Genomic DNA, 19451 nt, shown 5'->3' with positions numbered 1-19451 from the left:
TCCAACATTTTCTAGATAAATCATCAATAAAAATAACATAGTACTTATGTTTTGTTGTGGAGGCTGTAGAAAAGGGTCCACAAAAATCATATTGGACTCACTCTAAGATTTCATCTACTCTACTATATGGACCATTGAAAGTGGATTTAACATATTTCCCCAATGAGAAACCCTTGCAGACATCCTATTGGTCAAGGGAGCCTATAGGGAGACCAGTGGTCAGGGAAAATTTTAAGAACCCCCCCTAAATTTATAAATATAATAAATGGGCGAATCTCCATGGTATATAGGAAAAATGGAAGGCGATTTTATCAATAATATAATATGTATATATAATTTTTTGGCGAATCTCTCACCAAGCATAGCGAATATTTTACTCAATTATAAAATCTTGTAAGATCTTGGCGAGTCTTTCACTAAATAATAAAACTTTGTAAAGTCCTAGTGAATCTTAGCATGCTGGTTTAATTCCCCCATTTAAATAGGCTACATTCCAGGTGAATACCATGGGTCAATACCATGTGCCATTTTGGTGAATACCATGGGTCAATACCATGTGCCATTTTTATTTTTATTAACTCTAATATTAGGGTTAATAATGGTTTTTTGCATGGTATTAATAACAATCTAGTCCATGGTATTTGTCCCATAGTATTTTGGCCATAGGTTTCACCTAAATATAACCCATTTTTTGAGTATTCGTAAATATAAGGTGACTTATGGAGTAAATATAAAAAAATATTTTATTTGTTTACCATACCTCTCGTTTATTTATATTTTTATTAATTTACCATACCTCTTTTACAAATATGGTATTTGGCCCATAGGATTCAGTTAAATAAAACCTCTTTCTTGAGCCTTCATAAATAGAACGAGGGTTATGGACTAAATATAAAAAGAGGTTTTATTTATTTACGATACGTTTATATTTTTATTTATTTACCATACCTTTTGAGTAAGTATAAAAAGACGTTTTATTTATTTACCATACCTCCACTTTACTTATATTTTTATTTGTTTACACCCTTACATGTATATAAGGTGACTTATGGAGTAAATATAAAAAATGTTTTATTTATTTACCATACCTCTCATTTATTTATATTTTTACTAATTTACCATACCTCTTTTATAAATATGGTATTTGGCCCATAGGATTCACTTAAATAAAACCTATTCTTGAAAATGGGCGAATGGATTCACTTAAATAAAACCTATTCCTGAAAATGGGCGAATGGAAGGTTGTAAGTCCTAATTTCAAGGGCTAAATTTACCTTTTTTACCCTGTCCCTTAAAATAAGGTGGGCTATTTGAAGTAATTTGTAAAAATGTACTATGATACAAAATATTCGCCCACTAAAAATTTAAAACCCCTTAATTTCGCCAAAGGGCGAACATTCGCCCCTAAAATTATCCTTGCCAGTGGTAATTTTTTGCATGATTTTTAAGGCACCCCGGTATACATGGCCTAATATCGTATGCCAAAGTTCTCCAACATATCAACTCTGCATTTTTTATGCTTTTCTATTCAATGCAACGCAATCTCCCACCTCAAGTTTGTATATGTTATTGCCTTGAACTCCAATTTTCTTCACTTTCTCGGTAACTATGTGTCTCAGAAAGGCTTCCCTTTACTAAAATTAACATCCTAGCCAAAATCCTCCAAAAATGACACAGAGATTAGGTTCTTCTTCAGCCCAGGTACAAACATAACATCTTTGAGATGAAGAGGAGAGGATTTCTCTCTCTTAAAGGTGACCGTACCAATTCCTGTAACATTGTACCTCCCATCATCCCCCAATTCGATATTCATCTGGAGATCCTTCTCCTCCAAGGTACGAAAAAACTCTTTGCACCCTATCATATGGAATGAGGCACCATAATCATGGTATCACACACTCCCCATAATAGTGATGGCCATGCATTCTATTATGGTGAAGTCTAATTCGACTTGTGAAGCTAGTGCTTCACTTGCTGCTCCTCCCAAAGGCTTATTTTTCGACTTCTTGTGCATACATTTTGTTTCATAGTGCCTGAATTCATGGCAGTGGAAGCATTTTATCTTGCTCAAGTCTTTATTCTTGCCATTATTTTGGCTGGGTTCAGGTTTTCCTTAGGTCTTCATTCCTTTTCCCTTCTTCGATTTTCCAACCATTGAAAAATTCTCTTCGACCTTAGCTTTGTATGATGTTCCATCTTTGTTATTTCTCCTGAACTCTTCTTGAACCAAATTGAACCACAACCTTTCACAATTAAGTAGATTTTCCCTTCCATTCGCAGAGTCTTGGTAGCTATGCCATGATTTTAGAATTCCTAGAAGATTTAGGCCCACCAGGTCATCTTTTGAAATATTCACCCTGACCCCTCTAAGCTCATCTCGAACTTGTGTAAACCTAGAGAGATACTACGAAATACTGTCATTTTTTCACATCTTATTATTTTGAAGTTTCTCTTTTAGGGCTAATTTTCTATGGTCACTTTTATTTTCGATTAGCTCAGACAATGTATTCCACATAGAAAATGGTATCTCTTTTCCATGGAGATTTGAGCCACATGGTCTCTCACACTTTCCGGAATAATTCTTCTCGCCTTTGAAACATCATTCTTCCACTGGGTTAGTTGATGTGCATTCAACTCTAGAGGTTTTGCAATTTCAATTTTCACATATTCTAACACACCATTATAATCAAAAACTACATCCATTCGATCCTTCTAGGCTATGACATTTGGGCTACCCTCTAGGGAATACTCCAATCTCAGACCATTGAAAGACATTTTCTTGATCCTGAAGGAAAATTGTTGCACTAAAGATGCTACTTCGAAATTACTGAGTGACAAATTTCAAATGTTTCTTCTAATGTGATTTCATGGCTCTAATACCATGTATAAATTTGATATATTTTTCAATTGCTCTGGATTTCTAAGTGAAAAACAAGAGATACAATTCTACTCTACTAATCTGCGGAATGAAAATCACAATTTAGAAAAACATGCATAGACATGAAATTTAAATCAAAATAAAAAATACACAATGATTTCTATGGGAGCCCAATTTGGAAAAACCCTCAATCATCTTTGCATTAATTAGTTGAATAGAGAAACTATTACAATTGCTAGGTCCTTCTCTAAGCTCAACCTGCAAAAGAATAATTGTTCTCTTTGCTCAATGAGAAACTTTGGCCAACACTTAGGAAATTACTTTTCCACCAATATTCTTATTTCCTTGCTCAAATCCTAAGGAAATTGACCCCTAAAATATAGTAATTTCCTCCAAATTTGTTGCGTAATTCCCAAGGATTGATCACTGACTACATGCAACACCTATACACTCAAACTAGTTTACAACTAATGCTACACTACCTTGTCATCTCCACTTAAGCCGAGGAACTCAAATTCCTTGCATGCACTAGATATTTTGCATTGATTGATTAGTTAACTAACATATCTCTGAGTTAGACTATTGTCCCAATGCACCACTGACCTTCAACTGATTCTATCAATAACTAGAGGTCGGTTAACTAAATACAACTGAAAATCATTGAACTAGATTACGAAAATTTAGTAATCACACATGTATAACTGAACTCCAGGCCACTCGAATTTATTGAGCTAACTAAGTCACAAGATTTGTGTCCCACTAGTTAATTGCCTCCAAGTTGTCCTGCTGATGTGGAAATTTGATTTACTCAATTTGACTAAGGCTAAAGTCAAATTGAGCCTTTCTTGCTACATTTCTAACAAGAAGATGTCTTATCCGAATCCATGAATGTAGGGAGGCATTAATTTGAATTTGCATGTGTATGAATAGAAAAATAATTTTTCCAATACTAATTAATATAATTACATATCCAAAGCTCAATGAAATAGCTTGATTGATTAATGAATTTCAAAAAAATTCAAAGTAGATCTTTTACAAGGGATGTTTCTATTACATGCTTTATTTGATGTACTTAACAAATTAGACGTTAATCTTTTCATAAAGTTTTCCAAAAATATCATTTATAGAATACTCATTTAAAAATAGAACACTTAAATTAATAACACGATGGTTGAATGATGAGGTTTATAAAGTTAACAACAATTGAGAAGAAAATAATGAAAGATTTCATATTGAATAAAATTCATAAAGTGTACAATGTGAAAATTAATAAAAGGTAATGGTATATTAATAACATAAAAGGATGAAATAATTCATATTGAAATAAAATTTATCTAAAAAATGTACAATACATAAATTAATAAATGGTAATTGTATATTAATAATGATACATGTGGATAATTGTGCCAAGGCACTTTACAACCATATATAGGGGTAAATGTGTAGGGGTAAATGATTAATATTTAATATAAACATTTAACATTTATATTTCGACTCAAATAAAACAAAATAAAAGGTTAAAAGTAATATACAGTCAAGTATGTCCCGGATGCGGGTGATTGACAGGCCACAAGGTACGTTGGAGGCATGTCAAATGGGCAGGTGTCAGCCCAAGTGCGCCATGGGTTACAGTTATGGGTTCGCGAGCTGGTCTCGCACAAGTATATTTATGGATGCATTAACTTTGTCCTACAGTCTCCTGGTTATCTGTGCAATGGCTCTCAATATGTTTGTCACTCCTGCGGCTCCATCGCAGACCATCGATGCCATAAACGTTGCTGCTCTGAGCATTTCCCTGAGCCACTCTGTTAGTTCGCATCTGCTCGTCATTCCTTCGCTCGGCTCAAGAGCTTTCTATATTTGCTTGGCTCTTGTTCCAGGGACTCATGGACTTGTCTAGGCTCCGTTTCCGCTTCTCTCTGGGCACTCGTTTCTTTGTCATTCCTCTCTTTGCATTCGCTCCTCTGTCAAGCCTCTGCGCATCATCATGCCACGTGAAAGGCCCAGAATGGAGAGTAGGCGAGGCGGTTCCCACGGTCGCGCCACCCATCAGTGGTCCACCCCCATCTCGGACCCTTCCTCGGATGCGTTGCAATTTGGTCGTTTCAATGATCCAGCCACCAGAAGTGGTAGAGGCTGGCGTAGAGGGCGAGTTAGGAATGATGAATGTGAGCATAATGCCCATCCCACTGTCCGTTTCCGCATCTCGTGTTCTTTGGAAAACTCATCCTTCATAGTCTCGGTTACAATTGAAAAGTGTGAGAATGCCCGGGGTCTGGGAGTGGCTCATCCTGGGGTTCCTGCAGATCAGAGGATGGCAAATCTGAATGATAACCAGCACCAGGTCATGGGAGGTCTTTCTGTTGTGAATTCTGAAGCCAATGCAGGTCCGAGTGTGCCAGCAAGAGGAGAGCCTACAGGCTCAGAGGTCCATCGGTCCGACTCTGAGGACTCAGCTCAATTTGGGTGTAGGGTCGTTGAGGAACCATATACCTCAGAGGACGATTGATCCAGCCCGTGCCTCCGTTTTATGCAGTTTCTGAAGTAGGAGTTTGCCTCCCTTTTGAGTCTCGATGTTAATGTATGTTTGGTCTCTGTCAGTTAATTCTTTGTTTATGTTTAGCGATGGATAGCTTTGGGTCAATTTTGAGTTTTATGGGAGTCAAAAACACTATTGTAGGTCTTCCGCGTACAGAGATCAAGCATCTTTTTGTAAAATGCCAACTTCATGGCAAGAATTTTCAAGGCAGCTGCCTTGCTGTAACACTTTTTGTATAAATAATAGGAGTAAACTAATTAAGAAAAAAAATATACAGTCAAGTATGGTGGAGATGTTGTAGTGTAAACATTTAAATCTTGGCTCAATTAATGATATCAAGTTAAAAGTAATACAATTCAATTTGTTATATTATAATTTTTTTTTGTAGGGCAGCTTAGTTCCTCCAACTCAAGCTAGAAATTATCACAAGGGTGTTGGGTAGGGTCCCCCTAGGTAAAAATTTTGCCAAATTTGTAAATAATCCACATTTTGAGTTGTGAAATTCGATTCACACATTGTTTTAGGAGTCATAGGGGCTTTAGGGTGGGTCAAATCCCCTTATTTTGTAAAGAGATGGGATTAATTTGAACATTTTAAGTTCCACCCATGGTTTGCAGACCATGGTATTATAAGAGAAAAGCGATATATAAAGGGTTGTCTTAGTAAGTCAAAGGGATTCATCATATTTGATATTTTTGAGTCTGTATTGTTATATCTTTATGTTAGAGCGAAGGGAAAGGCTCCTGCTGCTGTGTGCGCAGATACCTTGGTAAGGCTACAGGTATGTGCATAGACCACTGCAGCTATGTGCACTGGGTAAGAAGATTGTAACTGTGAAGATATGAGGTTAATAAAGAAGATTTTGAAGGGAGATTTATGTGCTTAACGTTTCTACTTTACTTTATGCAATTATTGTTTACTTCTGTGTTGCGCAAGTAAAAGATAAATCAGAATTGATGTATGAATGTTGTTACGGTTAATTACAGTTAAGATCCATTGGTTTATGCATGTTAGATAGAGTTTAGATCTATGAGTAACCTTTTTTTTGTATGAATACATCAAATTTAGTATAATACTAAGTAATATCGCATAACGTAGATATAGATCTAAGACTAAGTCAAGACCCACACTCCATATCCTTCTAGATACGAAAACTTGGTTCCATCATCCCCCAATATCGCCTCAGGTGAGACTGTGGTTCCCACGAGCAGATCATTGCCAAAAGGGCCTATTGTATAGGGTTTTGTTGGTTAGCACAACTAACTTTGAATTTGAGTCTGAGACCCTTAAGCCAACATGGGGCTTCACTCAATGAATCTCTGACATATCACGTGAGTTCGTGGCATACTAAATAATACCCCTAATTTGACTACATATTGGAAAATACCTCTAAAAAACACATTATTTAACCCCATACCAATATGAACCCAATACACTTCCCTAATCTAAAAAACCCATACTTTAACTATATATTGTAGGTATCTATTTTTCATTAACATTTTTTTATATCCCTTTATATTTTCATTAACTTTGAGCTCCATTTTTTATACCTACCAATATGAAAACCATTTACTCCCTAATATATGTTCAATATATTATGTCATATTTTCCTCAATATATATCCCCAATATGGTATTGTTCCCCAATGAAGTCTGTGTGGAAATTGTGATCTGGGAGAAATTGCATAAATAATTATAAGTTACATTGGTCAATGATAAATTAATAATGGTTGATAAAAAAATAATCCTATAGTCTTGATTTGACAGTAACTAATACATTGAGATGTGAAGTGGATAATTAAATTTCTTTCTCAAGTAGAAGTATTTGCATAAATTTGATGGGTAGTTACCACTTGTAAGTCTACACATTTACAATTTTACTCCTACATAAGTGCTGAAGAAAACATAAATAATGGTGGGAAGTAACTCCTATAAGTATATTTTTTACATCTTATTCCTATCCATTTTTTATGGGAGGACATGCTTAAATTATGGTTGAAAGTAATTGATGGTAGATATTTTGTTTACTTAAGTATAAGTTATTTTCAAGTATTTTCTTTTTGGATGGTTTTAAAGAAAATCTTAATAATAAAAAATCACTATACAAATATATAAAAATCATGCATGAATATTGCAACCATATCCATAAATTATGGCACAAATATATAAGGAAGTTATCCACATGGAATTGTATTTTGCCAAGGTTGTAATAAGGCCTTCAAGTTATGGTCCATTCAAATGTTTGAATTTATTTTTAATCATATTGAAAAATAAATATTTATTTTTCAAAGTTAAACATTATAATTTGCGTTGTTCAATGCTAAAATATGATCAACAAACAAATAGATTATCCAACTTCAAGCTTTTGTGATCCATATAATGCATAATGGGGAAATAAATAGATTGTTAGAGTTGTGCCTTGGCAATCACTAATAATGATAACATAAGCATATTTAAATTTAATTAATAAGCACAAAAAAACTTAACACTTAAAATAAAATTACAATATAACAAGTTTCTTAACCATGGATATCCACTCACACTTTACCATAGATAGTATTAAATTGTAAATACGTTTTGTTACAATACCATGGAGAAATACCATGGCTTATCAATACAACATGCCAATGAAACATAACTCATTTCAAAACCAAAAATTAAATCTTAAAATATTTTAGATATTACATATAACATTGATTACATAGAGTGAAAATTATCCATCATATGGAGAGAGAGGGAGGGGGGGTTGAAGAGAGAAGGAGGGGGGGGGGGGGTTCCGGTTGAAGATAGAAGGAGAGAGGGAAGGAGATAGTGACAAAGTTGGAGGGCAGAGAGAGAAAGAGAGAGAGAGAGGTGGGAGAGAAAGGGAGAGAGAGGAAGGAAGAGAGAGATAGAGGACTTGAGAGAGAGAAGGAGAGATGGAGAGAGAGAGTAGAGAAGGAGGGAAGAGAGAAAGAGAGAGAGAGGAAGAGAAGGATCCAACCTAGATATGGTATGTGCATATATAAAAACCAACCTAGATTCATCTTACCTCAAGATCTATCAAGCGCAAGAGAGGAATCAAATATATTTTCACTTTAAAAGAGATTTGTATCTCATGAGATTTGATCCCTCTCGATGCTTAATAGATCTAGGATTAAGATGAACAACGTAAACTTTGAAACAGGAACTGATATTGTTACCCGTTAGAGATAGCAAAAGAGTGACAAGATTTCGAAAAGCGGCGATGCAGAACACAAGTTTTTTTTAGAGCATAGTTTTTGGGAGTTTAAATAACTGATATGATTACCCGTTTCATAGAGGTAGTAAAAACGTGACCCGATTTTGAAAAGTGGTGATACATAATACACTTCTTTATTTTTGGAGCATATGTTTTACACTTTAAATTTTTTTATGTATCAAATAGAAATATTTGTTTTTAAATGTTAGTGATTTTCATGTTGATTTTGAAACATACTAATGCAACGTGTTGACACAGCATACCTTTTTTTTAGAGGACTTAGGTTTCACACTTTAAAATTTTGTTATGTCCAGTCTTTTTGAAATTATGATTACTTAACGAATTTTCAAGTTGTTTTATTTTTCTTTTTCTAAATGTTGATTACTTAAAAAAAATATAAAAATATATATAAAAAAGAAAACAAACAAAAGTAAAAAAAAATAAAAAAAATTAAAATATATGTATCTATATATATAAAATTAAGAAAGTAAAAATAGAAAAATTAAAAAAAATTAACAAAAACTAGAAAAAAATATAAAAAAAAACTGAATAAAAAAAAAAAAAGAAAATTAAGAAAAAATAATTTGTAAATACTAGTAAAATTAATATTAAAAACTGATCAAATGATAACGAAGGCTCCCTAAAATAAGACCTGGTTCTAGGGTCTAACAAAGGAAGTGACAGAGGTAAACAGGTAACCATGGAAGCGGAGGGAGGAGGGAGCTCCACTCCGTCCTACAGTAATGTAGTTTCAAACAGAGGAAGGGCAGGGAAAAAGAACAAACCACTACACTCCTCGGAGGACACGAGAAAATACTAAAACCCAGAAGGCGGAAGGCAGAAATACCCATGCAGATAAAGGGACCCACGAGGAAGACCGACAGGAGGAGAAAGCAGAAGACAAAGGTCAGGGAACAGAGAATAGAACCAAGATGGGACCCTGTAAACCCAATACCAATACTAAACTATGGGTAATATTGAATGATCCAACCCTGCAGGAGCACAGGGATCATATGGAAAACTATGCTATAATATGCAAGGTTATGGGAATCTGGCCGACAGAGAAAGTGCTATACACTTGGATAAAATAAAACTAGAAACCAAAAGGGGAGTTAAATATACATCTTGGATCCAAAGGTTTCTTCATAGTGGTGTTCACAAACATGGAGGACAGAGATAGGATTTTTGAAGGAGGACCATACTTCTATGCGGTAGCTGGTCTATCCATGCGGCCATGAACGATGAACTTTGTGCTGGAGCGAGAAACATTCACATCGGTATCGGTATGGATTAGACTTTACTCCTTACCTCTCAATTATTAGATGCCAAAGTCTTTAAAACCCATAGGCAATAAATTAGGTCATTTTTTAAAGATTTCAGAGGCAACACTACGAGGTAAGTATACCTCCTATGCTTGTATATGTGTGGAGATGGACCTATCATGATCTCTTCCAGATGAGGTCATTCTAGAAGTTTATGATGACGAATGGGTTCAGACAGTTGACTATGAACATATCCTATTTAGATGTCGAAAATATTATGAGCATGGACACCTATTCAAAGATTGTCCTCTTAATAAAAGGGAGGAACATATAAGCACCAGTAAAGAAAAGGACCATACAGGTTTTACTAAAGTGGGAGGGAAAGGGAAAGGAGGGGGAAGGAAGATATAAAATAATCCCAATGATAACAAAATGAGAAGTCACAATAGATTTGAGATCTTAGAAGAAAGAGAAGAAGCTGAGGGCAATCAAAGGAAAACAGAGAATTAGGTAGAAAGAGGGAAAGGACAAGAGATTAGCATGGAGTTCACACAGGAACAGATGAACGCACAACAGACCCATTGAACACCATGGAAACAGAAAAAGACCATCAAATGACTCAAAGTGGAAGTGGTACAGAGGACCAAGACTTATAGGAGATCCTGGAAAGGGAGAACCTAGAGCTAGAAAAGTTTCTAAAACAAGGAGAAAACCTGGGAATGAACTCCATACCACAGGAGGAAGTAGACAAGGTACAAAAGATATTTCTTAACAAGTTACACCAAAAAGCTGAAGGATTCAAAAGAGGGCATGACAACCAGGAAAACAAAGGGGCTTGCTCAATAGGGTTAATAACCGGAAAATTGGCAAAAAACCCAGACAGGAAGAGAGGAAGAAAGATACAAAAATAATTGCTACTAAAGTGTGGCAAACTCATGATTGACTCAGGAAGGATGAGAGACCTTTCTAGTTACTCCTTCAAAACCTCACCTCAATGAATATCACAACCTGGAACATCAGAGGACTAGGGAGTAGAAGAAAATAGAGGAATCTAGGTAATAGGATCATAGAGGAAAAACTTGACATAGTGTTTATACAGGAAATCAAATTCTCAGTGGAGAAAGTCAGAGAAAAACATAGAAAATGGCTAAGTAGATATGAATATCTTGAGGTCAAGGAAAATAAATCTGCTGGTGGTATTCTCACTCTATGGGATCTGCAGAAATTTGGTATGCTTGACGTGGAGGAATCCAGACACCACCTCTCCTTGATTATCCAACCTGTAGGTGACAAGAAGTCTTACATGATCACCAATGTCTATGGTCCTCAACCAGTGGAGGACAAACTTTAGCTCCTCACTACACTGGAAGATATTAAAAAGAGATACCAAGCTTTACCCTGGATTCTAGGGGGAGATTTTAACATGATAAAATCACTCACAGAGAAGAAAGGGGGAACTAGAACGCTTGGTAGGGATTTAGTTGCCTTCCAAAACTTTCTTAGCAATATGAAACTAATTGATATGGACACTAGCAATGGTATTTTCACATGGAATAACAAAAGAGGTGGCTCTACCCAAGTAGCCACAAAATTAGACAGATTTATTATCTCAGAGGAACTCCTACTCATGGGGAGTGGCCTAACACCATTCATCCTTCCTTTTGGAGGTTCAGACCACTGGCCCATCCAATTGGAAGCTTCTCTAATTGGTAAACCAAGGAATATCCCCTTCAGGTTTGAGAACATTTGGCTCACGCACTCAAATTTCCTCACAAACGTTGAAAAATGGTGGAAAGAACAACTACACCTGCAAGGCACAAAGATGTTCCTTCTACATCATAGGCTCAAACACATTAAAAGCAGACTCAAAGAGTGGAATAAAAATGAATTTGGTAACATCTTCAAAGCCAAAGGAGAAGTGGAAAAGAAAATGAAGGAAATAAATCAAATCCTTATCATAGAAGGCTACATAGAGGAAAGGAAAGAGATAGCAGAGTCACTTCAGCATGAATGGGAAACAAATGTCTACAAGAGGAAGTATTCTAGAGATAGAAATCTAGAGTCCAATGGGTTAAGGAAGGGGAGCGAAACACCAAATCCTTTCACAAATCCACCATAGCTCACAAAAACAACAACATAATTGTGAAACTTACAGATCATCATGGTGTAGAAAGAAACACTCATGAAGAGATGGAAGAGGTTCTAGTTCAACATTTTCAGAGAATTGCTGAGGAAACTACAACAGATAGATCATAGTTTAATAAAAAACTTACACAGTACATTCCTAAACTAGTCTCCACAGAAGACAATTACAATCTCAACAGACCAGTGACAGAGGAAGAGCTTGAGGAAGTCATCACAAAGATGCACAATGGGAAAGCTCCAGGCCCGGATGGCTTCAACGTGGAATTTTTCAAGACATGTTGGAGGATCGTAAAGCATGATATTCTGGAGGTAGTAGAAGACTCACACAAATCTAAAAAAGTCTTGAGGGCGCTCAATGAATCTTTCATAGCCTTAATCCCCAAACAGGAAAAGGCCACCTCTCCGGACAGATTTAGACCTATAGCATTATGCAATGTGGTGTACAAAATAGTATCCAAAGTAATTTCCAACAGACTCAAACCTCTCCTCCCGCCCTGGTGTCTTAGGAGAAAATGGGCTATGTGGAAGGGAGACAAATTCTGGATAACATAATTCAAGCACATGAAGTGGTTCATTCACTCATTACCAATAAGTAGGCAGGGATGATAATTCAACTGGACATAGCGAAAGCCTATGATAAACTTAGCTGGACTTACATAAGAGTAGTACTAAAAGCATATGGCTTTGACTATAATTGGATTAAGTGGGTCATGGCTCTTGTTACCACTGCTAGCTCTTCAATTCTTCTCAATGATTCTCCCTCAAAAACCTTCAAGCCTACAAGAGGTCTCAGGCAAGGTGATCCTCTTTCCCCTTTCCTTTTCATCTTAATGATGGAAGGGTTAGGTAGAGCAATCAGAACTGCTAAGGAGGAAGGAAGAATTCAAGCTCTAAGACTCACTTGAGGAGGGGACACGATGACACATCAACAATTTCTGGATGACACTATGCTTCAAGGCACACCTACAGTCAAGGAAGCCAAAGCAATCAAGCTAATTCTGCATGAGTTTGCTATGGCAGTAGGTACTGAGGTAAGTCTTACTAAATCAAAGATTTTCTTTTTCAATACTGATATTTTGATTCAAAGATATCTTTCCAGAATTTTGGGCTTTCAAAGAGATTCATTGCCCTCGAAGTATCTGGGAGTTCCCCTCAACAATAAACTGTTACACAAGGACATTTGGGAGCTTGTTTTAAATAAATTGAAAGATAAAATCAGTAGGTGGACAAACAGAGCCCTAAATCTAGCAAGAAGGCTGATTCTCACTAAGGCTATCCTCCAAACCATCCCTATCTATATGCAATCAGTCATTCTGGCACCAACCGGGGTCAGTGTTCAAATAAAAAACATTCAAAGATGCTTTCTCTGGGGAAAGGTGATGAAAAGAAGAAATTGGCCCTGGTGGTGTGGGAAAGGGTATGTAAACCTAAATCCCATGGAGACCTGGGACTACATGACCCAGAATTCTAAAAAGAGTTCTAGGAGCTAAAGTTTGGTGGATATGGCTAAAGGAAATACAATCCCCCTGGGAAAAACTATGGAAGCAAAAGTATGCAATGAATTGGTAGGACACGAACCTCATAAGAATGACAGGGCAAGTAAAAGGCTCTCATGTTTCGAATAGAGCCTGGGAGAATAGAGCCCTAGTTCAAAAACATAGTTTCTGGGAGATAAGAAGTGGAAATTTGGCCTAGTTCTAGGAGGACAATTGGCAACAGGAGGACAATCTCAGTAATGAGGATTTAGCTAGCATACAAACAGATACCATTGGCAAAGGATTAAGGATGGTTAGTGACTTTTGGGATAAATCAAGGAACAATGGAAAATTGAGAATTTGGAAACTTCCAGTTTACAATGAGATGAGCATGCTGAATACTCAAGCTACAGCCCTCAAAGGTCTTTTGGAAAAAGGGCAAATCTTAATCTCAACCTCGGACGATCAATTAAGATGGGGAAAGAACAAGGTAGGTCTCTTCACCCTCAAAGAGGCCAAAAGAAGAGCCACAGGGCTTAACCTTCCAAGCACTAATAAGGCTTGGAAAGAACTCTCGGATAACCCTCATTGGATGAAGGTCAAACTATTCAAGTGGCTGGTTCATCAGGGCAAGATTCTGACATGGGATAATCTAAGAAAAAGAGGCTTTGTTGGCCCCTCAAGATGTCACCTATGTGGACAACAGGAAGAAACCACGAATCATCTCCTCAACAGATGCTCCTACACTGCCACATTATGGAACTGGGTTGGAGATGTCTTTGAGCAAACAGACATGAAGGAAGATGACATCATTGCTACGGTGAAAAATTAGAGGAGAAATTTCTCAGATAATGATACAATAAACTCAGCTAGGGCATTGAATCCAGGGTTCCTAATCTGGAATGTATGGAAGGAGCACAACAACAGGATTTTCAAATACAAAATGGGCTCGGTGAGTAGCATCCTAAAGCTAACCCTCAAGCAACTCAAGGAGACTGTTCACACCCTAGGGTGTTTTTCTACTAGAAAACCCATAGGACACAAAGAGGCTAGAATATTGGAAAAGTTGGAGCTTAAGGTTCATCTCCGCTAGTGTCCTCTGCAGATCAACAAGAATACCTCAGAAGGTAAGGATTTCTGGCAACCCCCTTCTCAAGGTTTTTTAAAATTTAACATAGATGGAGCCTCAAAGGGAAATCCTAGAGAATCAAGTTATGGGGGGGTCATGAGAGATGACGAGGGAAACATACAGGTCATTTTCTACAGTTATCTAAGGAAGGAAACCAACAATATGACTGAGCTCATGGCGATGGAGATATGCTTGGAAATATTGCTCAAACACAACATTCATAATGTCATCATTTGAGGCTGACTCAGAGTTAGTAATTAATTCGGTCAAGCGAATAAGTGCAGAAGCAGCACCAGAGGAAATATCAGGTCACTGGCGGCTTCTGCAAGTCTACCAAAGAATTCAATCAAACCTAAGAATTCTAAGAACTCTTAAGTTTGTGCATGTTTGCAAGGAAGCCAACAAAGTGGCGGATTGGCATGCCAATGAGGGGATTAGAAGCAAGTTTAACAACATGTGCTGCTGGGGGGAGGAGGTAACAGATGACAGAATGAAAGATGAATGCTCAGCACCAGCCCTCAACGACAGAATATAATATCATAATAAGCAACGAGACAATATTTCACTTTATGTCAACGAAGCTTAAGTATTTCTCAGAGGCTGCGCAATGTAAGTTCTCTCAGGAATCCTAGACAAAGACAATCATCGAGCCAGAGGATTTCTGCTCAAAAGGAAAAAACTATGAGGAAATGGGATACCGTGAAGGAGGACATTCCTTGCAAGAGGTGACCCTTCGGGGCATGTCGTCCTCACGTAACACATTGGAGGACAGAGGATCTGGGAACCGGAATAAAAAACTGCTCGAGAGAAACCACCCACATCAAGTGCCCCTTGACTCAGAAGCGGTTTTCCCGGATGGTAAGCGATGCCACTTAGCAAGCGACGCATGGTGGGGGAAGAAGAGAGATTACTGCCCTCATCGCGTAGTATTCCTCGGTCTTATCGGCAGAGCGATGTTAATAGTGGTCGTCAGATCTAGAGGGGGGAGATCAATAGTCACAGCTTGTCGTGTAAGTTTGTGGGTCCGGAAGGTCAAAACCACTTATGGTTTACCACCTTCATCGGGCACCCTCAAAACAAAAGATGGTTTGCATGGAAAGCTAACGATTCCACTCAGTAAGCAGCACGTGGTGAGGGATGGGGAAGGAATACCACCCTCATCGCGAGGTATCTATCGTGCTTTTAAGTCGCATGATATGGACACTAGTCGTAGGACCATAGGGGGAAGATCGACGACCAGCGTTGGTCGAGCAGCTTCGAGGTTTTTCCGCAGGCTACTACTCCACGTGTTTTGGTTTTAGTCCGCTAGATCAAAAGGAGATTGGTCAAGGATGGGTCCATGTGCATGCTTAAGGTTCTAGGGTTGTCTTGGCCTTAGTTTTTCTTAGTCTTTGGGCGGGTTTTTTCAGGCATGTTGTGTATTTATCCCTCTTCCTTTGTGGGGGTTTGCGCCTCTATGCGCTTGTTGTAACCTTTGTAATTTGTTTTATTTTCTAAGTCAATAGAAGGACTGTCTCTTGCTTAAGCAAAAAAAAAAAAAATTAAAAACGTTTAAAAAAAACTAAACAAATTAAAATAAACACAAATTATAAAACAAAAAAACAAAAAAATATGAAATTTTTTTAAATTTATATATATTTTCAAGTTAAAACAAATAAATTAAAGTTTAAGAAAATATGTATTTTTAATTTAAAAGAAAAATTATTAAGCCCCATCTCTTTAATTTAAAAACAAAAAAAAATTAAAATTCTAAAATTCTAAACTATTTGTTTTAAATCACTTTCTTTTATTTCAAAAAAAAAATTAACAATGTTTTTTTAAACAATTATTTTTAATTATTATTATTATTATTATTTAAACAATTTTATTTATTTATTTATTTATTTTATCAAAAAAAAAAATTGTTTGCCCCTTGGCCGCTCGTGGTGGCGTGACCTTGGGTGGAGGGTCTTTGTGTAGGCCTCTCTGCCCATGGCCACGCCACCACGGGCAGCCGGGGGGCGGAGAGGCGATTCTCGGAATCGCCTCTCCGCGCCCTGGCTGCCTGTGGTGGCGCAGCCATGGGAGGAGGGGCCTACACGCAGACCCTTCGCCCAATGGCGTGCCACCACAGGCGGTCAGGGGGTGGACAATTTTTATTTTTATATATATATATATATATATATATATATATATATATATATAATTTAATTAAAAAAAATTGTTTAGAAAAACATTGTCAATTTTTTTTTTTTTTTTTAAATTAAAGATATAGGGCTTAATAAACTTTTTTTTTTAATGAAAAATAGATATTTTCTTAAACTTTAATTTTTTTATTTTTTTATTTTTTAACTTGAAAAGATACATATAAGAGATCTGTGGTTTGTGTCTTTTGAATCAGTGATCGGAGAATCCACAGTTTGAACATCTTTATACCAACGTTTCAAATCCCAAGTGGGATCGATCATCAGGGTTGAAGAATGATGATAAAAGAAGAGCAATAAGGCAGAATAAATACTAATGAGGAAGAAGATTAAGGAAGAACATAGAGTCGGCTAGAATTTTTAAAAATTCTAGCCGACTCTATGTTCTTCCTTAATCTTCTTCCTCATTAGTATTTATTCTGCCTTATTGCTCTTCTTTTATCATCATTCTTCAACCCTGATGATGGATCCCACTTGGGATTTGAAACGTTGGTATAAAGATGTTCAAACTGTGGATTCTCCGATCACTGATTCAAAAGATACATATATTTTAAAAAATGTCATTTTTTTTGTTTTTTATGTCTTATAATTTGTGTTTATTTTTGTTATTTTAGTTTTTTTTTAAATGTTTTTTATATTAGTTGTACTAGTTTTTTAAAATATTTTTTGCTAATTTTCTATTTATTTTTAATCTAGTTTTTTTTTAAATTTATTTATTTTATTTTTTATTTTTCTAGTTTTTGTTAAGGTTTTTTTAAATTTTTTTATTTTTACTTACTTAATTTTTATATATATTTTTTTAAAATTTTGTTTTTTCTTTTCAATTTATTTTATGGTTTATGAGATAATTTTTATTATTATTTTTTTTGTCTTTTTTTTTTTATATATTTTTTTAAGTAATCAACATTTGAAAAAAGAAAAATAAAACAACTTGAATTTTTTTTTAATTGTTTAGAAGATAATTTTTTTTTTTTCCATTTTTTTTTTTAATATGTTTTTCTTACTATTTACTTGTATATAATTTTTAAGTTTTTTTTAGTTTCTTAATTCTTATTTTTTATAGGTTAATTTTGTTTTTTTTAACATTTTTATGATTGTTTTTCTTTTAATGTTTTGTTTTTTTTTTTTTAACTTTATTTTGTTTTGTGTTTTTTCATTTTTCTAATTTTTTAATTTATTTATTTTTTATTTTTCATTTTTTTTATGTTTTCATTATTCTTTTGAAAGTTTAATGTTTTTGAGGGTCATGATAAAATCTTTTATGCCATTATTTCTAAATGTTGAAATTTTACCCTTGAAAAAGAAAGTGTTATCCCAGCCTCAATACTTTTTATTTTCCGTGTGTTTTTTGCACAAAATTTACCATTGAAAAAAAAAGTGTTATTCGAACATCAACACTTTTTATTTTGAGGGTGTGTTTTGGACATTGTTTGCACAAAAATTGGTTTTCACTGCCATTTTTAAAACATGTTGAAAATTTACCCTAGAACAAAAAGGTGTTATTCCAGCATCAACACTTTTCATTTTTAGCACAAATTTTGATGTTTTTACGGGGATTTTTGGGCAGAGTTCCCATTTTGAGTTTATAGTTCCCGTTTCAAAGTTTACATTGTTGATAGATCTAGATTAGTCATAAAATAAAGGAAGATAAAATGTAAAATAATAAAGTGAAAGTGATTAAAATAATTTTCAAAATTTATGAATAGTGTTATTTTGAATATTTAGGTTTGAATTTGATTATACGTTGAAATAATATTTAAATTTTGGAAAAGTGAAGAAAAACATTTTATTTTGTATTATATATATAAATATATATAAAAGCAAGAATTGAGGATAATTTTTTTATTAAGGAGGGCCTGAGCATAAAGTTAGATGTAATACATCACAAAATTATTTAGAAAGATTATCTCTCATAGCTACTATTTTTGTCTTCACCCAATATCTTCTTTATGAGTAGATCACATTTAGACATTCAATGCTATTGATCTCCTTATATCGCTTATAAAAGCACCAAGGAAAATAAAACAAAAAAAAATTATATTTCATCAAGATGATTATATCTAGTTATATAGTTGATGATCCTTGCAGGCACTTTTGTCCGCATTTTTTTCTTCACTTCAATCTTCAGGTTGTAGATGCAGGATTGATAGGATTGCATTCCTTTCAAATTGGTGGATATTTATTGATGGAATTTGCTGAGAAGGGTGTCATTGGTGTTGCCCCTTGAGGCCATAACATTTTGAGAAGTAGTTGAAAGTTGAATTCAATAAGAAAAGAGAACACAAATTATAATATCCTAAATTGTCTCTGCCTTATGGGTGTTATTGTTGAAGTTCGACAAGGAAATCGTTAAAATAATCTTTCTATTATGAAGTAAAACAAGGACCAATAACAAAATCTTCTAAGAGGCCATATCAACTCTAGAGCCAAAATGTCTTGGGATAAACACAACGGGGACTGGATGAGATGGAAAAACCACTGGAGTGACCAACCGAATGAGTAGGGGACTTAGAGAAACATAGGGAAGACCACCCATGGGAGAGGATTCTAAATAGAAGTCCCAAAAAAATTGAGAGGTAACAATAACCATAGATAAAAACCTAAAAATTTAGGAGGAATGA

This window comes from Pinus tabuliformis, chromosome J, assembly GCF_031772625.1.
Source record: "Pinus tabuliformis cultivar Carrire ecotype Pingquan chromosome J, CPIR1, whole genome shotgun sequence".
NCBI classification, from domain to species: domain Eukaryota; kingdom Viridiplantae; phylum Streptophyta; class Pinopsida; order Pinales; family Pinaceae; genus Pinus; species Pinus tabuliformis.
Note: the sequence above shows the minus strand (reverse complement) of the source record.